Below are 12,021 nucleotides of genomic sequence, written 5' to 3' on the forward strand. Positions count from 1 at the left end.
TCTAGTTTTAAGAAGCTTTATACTTTTTCATAGAAAACTATTCATCCCCATCTTGTAAGATAGCTGTGAAATTTCTCATGAAAACTCTTCTTGTATATTAATTTGTATTCCTAGTCTTAAAAAAACTATTGTTCAATCTTGTGTATCGTATCGTATTTTTAGTATTAAGATAATAGTAAAGAAATGTTCCTTTCAATATTAAAAAAACAAAATTTGTTCATTGTAACCTCTTAGTTTTAAGATATACAAAATGTTAAAAAAGCAATTGGCACCGCCAAGCCTATTAAATAAACGGCTTCCAAGCGGTTTATCATCAAAATTTCAAAACAAGATATCACAAATATATCAAAATATATACCCGGCGTATTTTCACATTTGGTAGTACAAATATGGCAGACTAAGAAACGTTGATGATTGTTTGCCAAAACTCTTTGAGAAAACTGATTTTAAGAATCATATTTTTTTCACCTAAAACTATCTTGAAAATTTGAAAAGTCTTCTATGATAGACGCAAAACTTCAGTTCTGATAGAATCGTAATGTTGTGAGTGATGAATTTACCGAAAATAAAGCAAATATTACATAAAAACATGAATTTCTGTGCAGTTTAATAATAATCGCTTTAACTTTGTTATTTGAAGACGTAGAGCTAAACTATATTCGACAACTTATCGTAGTTGTGAACGTTCTAAAACTTTGTCGAAGACACCAAACTTCTAGAATGCGAAATAAAAAAGTTACCATCGCAGCGTCACCTATGCGGTAAAAATCCAAACTACAAACATCTTCAAAGTAAGGCGCAGATAAAACCAAGGTACTTTGCTGTACATATGAACTAAAAAAATGCACTCCCAAAGCGCTAGAGATGTTTTGTCTTGCTAATTTTCGTTCCTGCCCCATTGTGTCGTGCTGCGAAATTTCAAAATCAGTTATCTCGTTTCTGCTTGTAACCAAGCATTCAGATTCACCGCCTCCCTCATTCATTATCTTTCCAACTGACTGAAATTTCATGCAGAATCGATTGCTTGAATGCAGTGGAAATATAAATTCCTTCACCAACCAAAGCATTCATTCGTTATTATGTGGACGTTTGAAGGCAGAAGTTGACATCTTCTACATTTTCGAGCTTAAGTGAGCTGCGTAATCTATATCTGGTGCGCTTTTGCTCAATAATCCCTCTCAGAACTAGCAAAGAAACAAAATTCAGTTTGCTTCTGAAAGTGAACATGTCTTAACCTGAATGCGCTACGTCGGGAGAACGAATGACGAGGATAACAAACCAAAAATTTCATTCATCGCAGCAGGCATGAAATGCATTTGGTTTCCTTTTAAGTTCATGCAGGGATGTCAATTTTTGTAAGCTCTGGTTCAGAAACCTAATTCTGTACTTGATTAGGTGTTGATTCTCTCTCATCAGACGAACTTGAAAAAAATTCAAGGGCAACTGCCACATGTTCGCTGGTCATTACTTGTTTTGAGGTTAGGATTTTCCGTTTTTTGTTGCTCTCGTTCGTTTCGGGTGGTTCAAGAACCTGTAAAGATTGTAGTTTTTTCTCCATAGTAAATGGCCGATTACAAGTATATAAAATTGGAAAATTACCTTCAACTCCCTTGGTTTTCGTACCCCGGAAAAATCCGGATACAATCCGACGAACGGGTGGACACTTGCACTCGCGACATACTTTTGGCACTTGTGATCGAAGATTTTCGATGTTTCTCTATTTACTATAACCGTTTTTGACACACTTGACATGTGAGTTGTGACAAAGAGAATAGGGAAAGAGGCGAATAGTATGAAGTCAAAAATACCTTATTGAGCAGACCAATCGTGCAATGTAAATAAACATTACTCACGCCTCAGTTGGAGGAGATAAGTATTGTACATCTATCAATTTTTCAATTTTCGTCAGAATTTGGTTCAATCGTGATTGTGAGGTGCATTCTAGAGTATGAGTAAAAACAAGCTTTAAAATTATTTCATGTCTTTGTTTCGAAATGCGCATCGTTTGATAAACAAATCCAACGATCGACATACGGTTTGTTTTCAAAATATAATAGGAGTCATTTAAAGTGCTGCCTGTGGAAGCGGTTGCCAAAATTCTAGTGTTGAAATCATCATAAAGGGAGTGTTGCCGTTTTGACTGATTTTCACTCTTCGTTTCTTTCCCTATTCTCTTTGAGCTGTGAATGAACAGCAGGGTTGTGCTGTGATTCTAACAGTTTGTCATACGATGTATTTTTCGCGTTGTTTTTTGAATTTGTTTAGCAGATTACCAAGGAGTTTTTATTCTCAGGTGATAAAATCCTCAAAAACGCCATGTTGGTTTTAGAAACGACCTCAGCCTCAGCCATGTTGGTTTTAGAAACGACAGCTAACAACATTGTTTACTATTTCTCTCCATATGTTTGCTTAGATTTCAGGCGGTAAACAAAGTTGTTCGCTGTCATTTTTCTTCCCCGCAGTATGCTGCATGCTTACCTCACTCCTCACCTAGTTACAGCCAAAGACGGATCACCTTATAACTCAAATAACCTTGGCAGATTACGTTTCTGATTAGGTTATTTATTACCCACAAGCATCTGATGACTACACCTGGAAAATATTTATCTACGTTACGTTTAGCAATCGCATCAACGAATAATTATGGGTGGTGGTTTTAGGGTATAAATTAGACTCAATTTCAGTCGATTATGGATACCGATATTGCTACAATATTTATTGTTGGGTCAAGTTTAAGAGAAGTTTTACAGCGTGTGAATTATCGGACATAGCTATCCAAAGTAGTGTTGACTGTGTAAATGTGTTTATGAGTCATAAATCTTAATATTGCAATGAATTCAAGTCACTCCAGACCAGGGATGCCACATTGAAATCTGTGTTTCGTTCAAAAAAATCTTTTTACCATCTGTGATGACTAAAACAGGAAAAAAATCTGTGAAAATCTGTAATACATTTCCAAAAAATCTGTGAAAAATCACAATATTTCCAAAAATCTGTGAAAATCTGTAAAATTTTCATCAAAATGCCAAAAATTTATCATCTGTGAAAAAGGATCTGTGATCAAAAATTGTGAAAAAAAATCTGTGATATTACAGAAAAATCTGTAAATATGGTAACCCTGCTCCAAACACTTCTAGCGAACTGTCAATGATGAGTTCATTTGTGACGCCACGGTAAAGTATTAAGGCATTTATGATTTTGACAGTGCAATAACAGTTAAGTACAAAATGAGAGATAGACTGATTACACCCAAGTTTGAGTAGGTGTAACACCAACAACACTGGTGTATTGCACGATCAAAATAACGAATAGCACCAAGTCACAACGAAAAGGCTATTAAATTATACTATTTCACGTTGACAGATGAGAGTCACAGAAAAATTGAAACTGCTACACATTTTGATCAAAGTGTGTTGTTTATTTTTACGATATCTAATGTGTCAACAGCCACCGTTAGGAACTTGCATTACCGGATATGATTTGTACTTAGAGGTAACGGAAACAACATCTAACGTTTTAGTCCAACCATTTAAATGTGTGAGTATTGCCTACAGACAAACTTATTTTTTCTCAATTTGCAGGACTAAGCAATGGACGCAAGAAACTAATCTGATGGCAATGAAACGAAGCAGAATAATTTGTTTGAAACATATCAAATGAAAAGCTTTCAACGATTCCGTAGAACTATTGAAGGGGTGAAAACGATATTTTATTCAATCGTTCACCACTGGTTAGTATTAACTCGTTGCCGCAGCAGCTGGATGCCATACCAGTGATTGCTGTACTGGATGGAATAGTCGAAGAAAGACGAAACCGAGGTTAATTGTTCTATTACCTCAATGTGGTAAGCAAGTAGTTTACAATATTTTGGAAATTCAGAAGCATTAATGCGGCTGCTGGAATGCATACACACTAAAAAGTAATGAAATTTAAGCGACATGTAAACCAACTCAGTGGTAAACACGCATTGCTAGAATCGAAATTTGGATTGAAAATTAAATTTAAAGCAATGTACATTACGAAAGCATTAAAAATGGTATTACATATAATATATTTCTAAACCATACCGGAATAAAACTAAATATAAATGCCTTGGTTTGACAATCATTGAAAGTTTAATTTTCAATCGACGAGTAAACTTATAACAATATCAGTTTAAGAAATCACGTCAAGCATTGTGTATTTGTGGAATGATTTGCATTCCATTCATTTTCCATCTCTTTACATGTTTCAAATATCTGTATGAAAATAAATGTAAAATTGCAAAATATTTCTTTCTGTGTACTATGGAGATGCATGATATTTGCAGCGCTTACCTATTTCACAGTCAGCATTTGGGCATAGAAATGTGTATGTAATGTGATATAATAATATATTTGTCAGAAGCCGGTGCATACTAAAGCATGAGGAATTGATGGCGAGAGTACAATTTTTTGATTTAGTTTATTGTGTGATGCCACGTTTGAGAATATATGAAATAACTATTTTCCGCCAAGCCTTTGGAATATATCTGGTTGCACGTCTACAAATGAGAATTTGATTTAAAATATGTTTGAAGTGTTTATAACCTCTTTGAAGTAGATTTGGAATGCGTTCATTTCTCACTAGTTTTTCTCCGCATAAGCCTTAAAAATCAATGAAAATGCAAAAAAAAACGTTTTTTCGCTACCTCTTACACAATCTTCATGAAATACTTGCTGTGATGGTTCGAACTTGTTTGGAACAAACATTTCTAAAACTTATGCGAAGGTCTGTCGAGGCAGAGAATTACATCGAACACCTCTTATCTCTCAAAACGTACGAAAGTTGGGCGATTTCTCATGTTGAGTATGTGCAGTTTTGTATTGCTGAAATATTTCATCAATTTCCTTTCAGATTGATATCGTAGCTGATAGGCGTTTACGTCACTGCCGATTATACTAGTGACTAGTTTTCAAAATAAAAATCAAAATTTGAACTTCAATATATGACCTCCATTTTCGGTAAAAAAATTGTGTGTTAAGTCCGAAAATGAAGTCCAAAAATTTTATAGTACAAGAGTTTTCGAATTACAGTAAAATGTAGAATTTATCCTTTAAAATCAAAAATACGTTTAGTAAAATCTAAATATCTTCGGTTATAGTGCATTGATTTGTAATATTATTATGTTAAATCACAGATAACAGACGTTTAGGCTAGAACAAAATTTCAAATTATCTGTGGTTAAATTAAAGGTAAATAAATGTCCCTGGGCTTGGGTGATGAGCCTAATGGGCGCGTACTCTTGCTTGGTCGATAAGAGTGGGAGATCCGAACGAGTGCTGGTTCATTGATCTGTGAATATCGTGACTAATAGTCATTCGATCGAGTGTTTTGGCGGACGGCTGATATGGATGTTCCTACTTTCAAAAGGGGGGAACATACTGGTTCGGTTGTTCGAGGACTCATTTGATCTTGAGCATAGTGATCGAGTTATTTGATTCGGATCAATGGACTGTCATCTATAAGAGACTGAAGGTGGGTGTTTTTATCTCTTAAATCGCTCTGTCGCTCTGGCTCGTGAAGATGGCGAGTAACACTCGTCTATAACGAATCGGATTCGCTATTTTCAGAAACAGAGATGACAATCTCTTATGGATGGAACCTTCTCTTAAACATACTGTTCAGCGTAGTTTTTGAAGAAATCCAATCCACGTGAACCACATCATCAAACACCTAAAAGTAGTTTAGATGCATTTAATATCTATTTCTTTATCGCTCTCGCAGATTGATGGGATTGACGGTGTTGTAATCATCATCAAGCCTTAATAGATTCAATAGAGTTTTCTAAACATAAGGACATTCGCTCTTTTTAGGTTCTATTCGCACCAAGTTCTACTACTAGAGGTTAATTAGTTCTCATGTTAATAATCCACCAATCATTATGACTACTCAGGATTTTATTTATATGAGAAGTCCGCTTCAAGATGTTGATTACAATACGCCTCGATAGTGGTGTATCGAGGAGGCCAGAAGGGCTGATATGAGCCTTTTTCTGTTCTATATCTTTCCTCTATTTACCTGCTCATAATCAACAATCAACTAGCAACAAATAGATAATTGAAAAAGGATGTGCTATGTGTGGTTGTTGGCTATTCAAGTATTGGTAGAGTTTGAAGTACTAATGTATGTCTTTCATGTGATGATCATAACTTCAGCTGTATCTTGTAGTTCTATTACGTCTCTCATATATTGTCTTTTATTTCTTCTTTTCGAGTCCTATACTGCCATTCTACACCCGTCTTTAGCTGGGTCAGCAAAGATGGTGATAGTGAGCGTCTTAACATACACACATTCTCAAACGCGGTCTCAAGCGGGAACCTACAAAACAGCCCTCGTGCACGCGATTACGAATCGGTCACGTCCGGAAGTCTATCCTTGATCCTAGAAGCCTAGGTTCATGCCTTCAGCTGGACCAATTAAGAAAATACGTTCATACCTACTAGACAACACGTCTCATGGCGACATGACAGGGAACGCTATCGATATAAGGGATCCCACTCTCTCCCAATTCTAACCGCGCAGCGAAAATTTAATATCAAACCCACGCGATTATTCAAGAACACACGTAAATATGTTACAAAATCACTTCAGCGTACAAACGTTAGCGCCCCTCGCGATTTTCCAAGCAACCGCCCACAAATTCGCAAACATGATTATACCCCGGTGATAAGGTGAACGTCTCAGCACTCATAAACTTACCAACGCGATCTCAAGCGTCAATCTACAAACTCCCGCGTTTGTGCCATCATGAATCGGGACCGTCCGGAAGTCTCTATCCTCGGTACCAGCAGTCTAGGTCCATGTTAATTAATAAAATAAAAATAAAATTGAAAAAATAAGAAAAAAAATAAGTCCCATATCCACCGGGAACTCTAGTGATATGGGGTAACTCACTCCCTGTCAGAATGTGATCCGTACACCAAAAACTAAATATCAGAATGACGGTTCGCGAATATATGAATGGCTGCAGGGTTCCAAAATCGAATTTATACACGGGAAGTCACATACACGCGAGCACACGCGACAAACACGTCAACAGACGAACGCTTAAGCTCTTCGCGATCATCTACGCACACCTATGCCCGCGATCGCGCAAACTTGATAACACTCCGGTAATTATGTTAACGTTTTAGTACTTACAAAGTTACAAACGCGAAACCGCAAACGTGCGCAATCATGAATCGGTCACGTCCGGAAATCTTTAGCCTTCATTCTAGCAATTTAGGTCCATACATTCACTTGAATCAATCAAAAAAATAAAGCTCATATCCAATAGACCACACGTTCTACGGCGACATGACTGGGAGCTCTTATGATATGGAAGAACACACTTTCTTCTGGAATCTGAACTGTACACAAAAAATTAAGTATCAGATTCACGGACTGCGCGCGATCATTCTAGAACAGACGCGAATATGCGAAAGGCACACGGTTATGAAATAGAATTTATACACGCGAAGTTACATACACGTTAGCACACGCGACATACAAACGCACACGCGATCGAGCACGTTAACGTACCAATGTTCGAGCCCTTCGCGATAATACACGCGATCGCGAGTACCTACGTCCGCACATACCTGAACCGTACAATGAATATCACATTCAGAATCACGGCCCGCTACAATTGGTCTAATGCAGTGTTTTAGTGGGCGACATTGCCTGTTTTGTCTGCAAATTGTAGTATGTGATTCTGACGGGAAGCCCTTCCGAGAACCTAGCTCTATAGCTCCAGTAGGACAACTCTCGAAAAAAAAATTAAAGGTAAATGAATGTATTTACAGGAGAACCTTTTGTTTCAGCGCGACTAATAGTTCTGATATTATTTACGAGTTTGTTGATATTTTCTTAATTTTTCTTCTTTTTAAGATTTAAAATTTTAATAAAATATGTTTCTAGGGGAACTAAAAGCCTGCTGTTAACCAATGAAAAAAAGCTTTTATTAGTTTAAATCGGATGGAAATTAGGAGTCGTTCAATTTTTCGTAGAATGGGAATTTTTTAGTTTGTCTTGGTCAACTTATTGAACCGTCTCGATCCCAATTTCTAATAACCCTGCCAGTTTTCCGATCTGAATGTTTCACATCCTTGCTCTAACTTGAGAACTATAGCTCTAATTTTCGAGGTTAAATTAAACAGTGTTCACTCTTACAAAATCACTGATTGATCTTTTATTTGTAGAGTGATTCTGCAGATTATTTAAAAATTAAATTGACGTCATTCAGGTAAGAAAATGAGAAGTGGAAATAATGTGAAAAATCATGAAACAGCGAAAGGAAAGGTTGAAAAAACTTGTTGTTTCGGCAGCTGCGTCTGGTTTTGCACTTACGAATGACTTCTTCAGTGTCCTCGTCGTCATCACAGTGTGGAATTGAAGTTGATCATTCCGGCTCACGTGGTTTCTTAGCAGTGCGATGATCAGTAATAACCTATAGTGCCTCCAAAACGGCTGAACTATCGTACCCCCAAGCGTATGTTTCATGTTAATGTCCGTATTTTTTTGTTCAAAAACAATAATATCGAAAAGTCAGCACAATACTTGTGTTCAGCATTAATTTTTACGTTAGAAAAAAACTCACTTGATATTTTTTACATTGATTAAATGTACTGTACAGAGGACGAAAGGCAATGTGTTTTCGCAGAATAACACAAGAAAATATAAATGACGCCGTAACAAACACAGCTGATCCACGGTAACATCTGAAATGACAGTCGTCAAGGATGTTCTCTACCGTGTATCTAATTCACACAAGATGAGCGACCTTTGCAATAGCATGGCAAAGATAATGTCCTATATCTATTGTACCCTCATACCTATTTGACTTTATTCTACTCAAATATCAGTCAAATTAATTATATGTGTTTAAACATCAAATTAATCTCTTTCTATCTTTTTGTTAATTAGAAATGTATTAGATTCATACTAAGACTCACTAATACAGTTAATCATGTACACTCACAATATTTTCCATTCCAAACGTACAAACGCTCGCGACCTTCACGACAACACAAACCTGGTCACAAACGCGAACATGTAATTGGAATCATTTACACATACTTAAGCCTGCGATCTCGACAACATTAACACATCCCGGTAAATAAGCGAACATTTTAGCACTTACAAATTTACAAACGCGGTTTCAAGCATTAAGCCTCCGCTCGCACGATAATGAATCGTTTACGTCCGCGAGTCTCTACCCTCGATTCTAGCCTCATGCCTATAGTTAGGCCAATCAAAGAATGACGCTCACATTCACTAAACCACACGTTCCATGGCGACATAACCGGGACCACTAGTGATATGGGGAAACTGACTCTCTACTAGTTTCTGTACCATACACTAAAAATTAAGCAGATTCACTGTTCGCGTGCGATCATTCAATAATCTACGCGAATATGCGAATGGTCGCACGGTTATAAAATCGATTTGTGCACGTAATGATATATACACGCTAGCACAAGCGACAAACATGTTAACAACAAACGCTCGAGCCCTTCGCGATCATCCACGCACAGCTACGTCCGCGATCTTGCAAACATGAAAACACCCCGGTGATTAAGTGAACGTTTTAGCACTTATAAATTTACAAAAGCTGTCTCAGGTGTGAACCTACAAACGTCTGTGCTCGTGCGTTTATGAATCGGTTACGTCCGGAGATCTTTACTCTGGCCTACCAGCTTAGGTCCAAACCTTCAATTGGAACAATAAAAATGAAGCTGATATCGACTAGACAACACGTGCCATAGCGACATGACCGCAAGATCTAGTGAAATAGAAGAATCTGAGCAGTGCACCGAAAATAGAATATCAGATTCAGATTCGACATCAGAATGAGTCGGACCAACGACAAAGGCACTTTTATATCAATGTAAATAATTAAAAAATCCTTTCATTCACGATTCCGGTCAAATAGCAACTCCTTACAACAACTATTCGTTCCGTCACTTTAGCAGATTCTGTCGCTGTTCCTTGGCTTCATCAAGTTCGATGCACGCGATAATGGTGAAACGAATTAAATCGCACGCAGAGGAAACAAAAAGAAACATTTTCCTGATCTTTCTTCTTTCGTCCTGTGCCTCCATGTCCACAAATTCGTCATGATACGAAAATTGATCTCCACTACCATGAATGTCCCCATAGTGTTGCTTTTCCACATGATTCTGCCTTCCGCAGCCGATCTTCGTTTTCATCTTCCTGCAGTCATTTGGTATATTCGTAAATTTTCGAACCAGTTTGGCGAAGTAATATTGGTCGCGTTTATCTACATAAAAACCGAAAATTGTGCCAGAAATATGTTACTAAGATTCAAAACATACCGTTTGCTTCATATGCCAGCCCATTATCGTGCTCGGCACATAATCGCTGATCTGGGGCATCACATCGGGAGCAAGCAAATTTGGAGTTTTTAGTCCCTACAGAATTCTTTCCAGTATCACGGAGGTTATTTTGTAAACATAACACGGTTGCCATACAGCAACCGAAAATCAAATAAACAAAGAAGTGCTGCTGGAGAATTTATTTTTTGGCCATATCGAGGGGTCACTCAATATACTGGTAACTGGCAATAAATTACTCGCGCACTTTTTTAGCAGAAGGTTTCATGAAGTTTCAGGTCGTGTCGTTGGTCGGACTGTCGCTTTACAAGAAATCGTATCGATAAACCAACCAAGTCGGCCAGAGAACGATCGAGGGATCTATACAATAAGATGCTGATGAAGTTTGATTGCATGGTACAGGTTGAGGAAACCTACATCAAGGCAGACTTAAAACAGGTTCCTGGGCAATAATATTATACGTCGACTTTAAGAATAAAGATGGCAGAGATTTTTAAACATATTTAGCTGTCAGAGCTCGCATAGAAATATCTGGTGCGGCAGGCCATCTGTTCCTGCGGCTTGAAGAGCGACATTCACATCGCAATCGGGAACATCAACCAGGAAATTGATGTGTTGTAGTGTCTGAAAAAACGTCTGTTACCTTTCTTCAAGTAATACAATTGTTCTGTTCTGTTTGGACCGGATTTGGTACCTTGTCACTATGAAAAAAGGTCAGTCCGCGAACAACGTCCAAACTGTGCCCAAAAATATGAACCCTCTAATCACGCCAGAGCTCCGCTCAATAGCAAAATATTGGCCAACCTTTAAGCGAAACCTCAAAACTAACAAAAAGGCAGTTGTCAGTGAGATGTTGTGCAAAACTTGATGAAAGGAGTCAAATGAAAGGCCCGGCTATTCGCATTCGGAAGCTTGGGTGAAAATTTTGTCCTTATTTTGTATGAATGGAGCTTGCAAAAGAAACTTGATCTGATTTTTAATAAAAAGTTTGACCGATTCACACGCATTTCTGTTTTACCAATTTTTGATCGTAGCACTCTTTATTTGATTAAAAGTTACGGGAATAAAACAAAACTGGCATCAAATGGACCCGCTCGCCCCTACCATGCTTACTATTAGGATAGCAACTTGTGCACATTCTAATATTGCCAAAGGTGTACAGAGTTCCCTACTTCAAGTCCATTTAGACATTCAATACAAGGAAATAGTCCCATACAATGGGAGACAAATTTAATGACAAAAACGAATTGAAAACTTTATGTAAATATTCATGGCCAATTTGTGCGTCCTCACAAATATCTGTTAGGTAATGGACTCAGATTAAATTAATTAATTGCCTCAGCTGGAAATGCCATCAGCAACAATACAAAATAATTCGAATTATCTTTCCTTGCTGCTGACTATCCTTCTGCACTGTCAGCAGTGATGGTTCACATGGAAACAACTGCATTATTACTTCAAAGTAATTAGTGATGAGATGATTTCCACATTCCGATTCTGCCAGCGGCACTTGTATTGAGTTTTCAACCCTTATCGATCCGATAATTCTGATAACCGGTTTCTTATCACAGTTTGCTTCTTTCTTCCGATTGCAGTCCCCATTCTGCTTCTGATGCAGACATGAAAGCTTTCACATGCTTACCTGATGAGAACAGATTATAACAAC

The 12,021-nt window shown here is 37.5% G+C and overlaps 1 protein-coding gene across 1 annotated transcript in view; it reads left to right on the forward strand.

Annotated features, from left to right (window-relative positions):
- Window positions 1–3,233: 3,233 nt before the first annotated feature.
- Window positions 3,234–12,021, forward strand: part of LOC131692366 (zwei Ig domain protein zig-8-like) — a 428,468-nt gene continuing 419,680 nt past the window's right edge. The window contains exons 1-2 of the mRNA XM_058979372.1: window positions 3,234–3,492; window positions 3,582–3,844. The gene's annotated coding sequence lies outside the window, so the exon portion shown is untranslated. The remainder of the gene's footprint in view (window positions 3,493–3,581; window positions 3,845–12,021) is intronic.

The sequence above is a fragment of the Topomyia yanbarensis genome, chromosome 3, assembly GCF_030247195.1.
Source record: "Topomyia yanbarensis strain Yona2022 chromosome 3, ASM3024719v1, whole genome shotgun sequence".
Taxonomy (NCBI): Eukaryota; Metazoa; Arthropoda; class Insecta; order Diptera; family Culicidae; genus Topomyia; species Topomyia yanbarensis.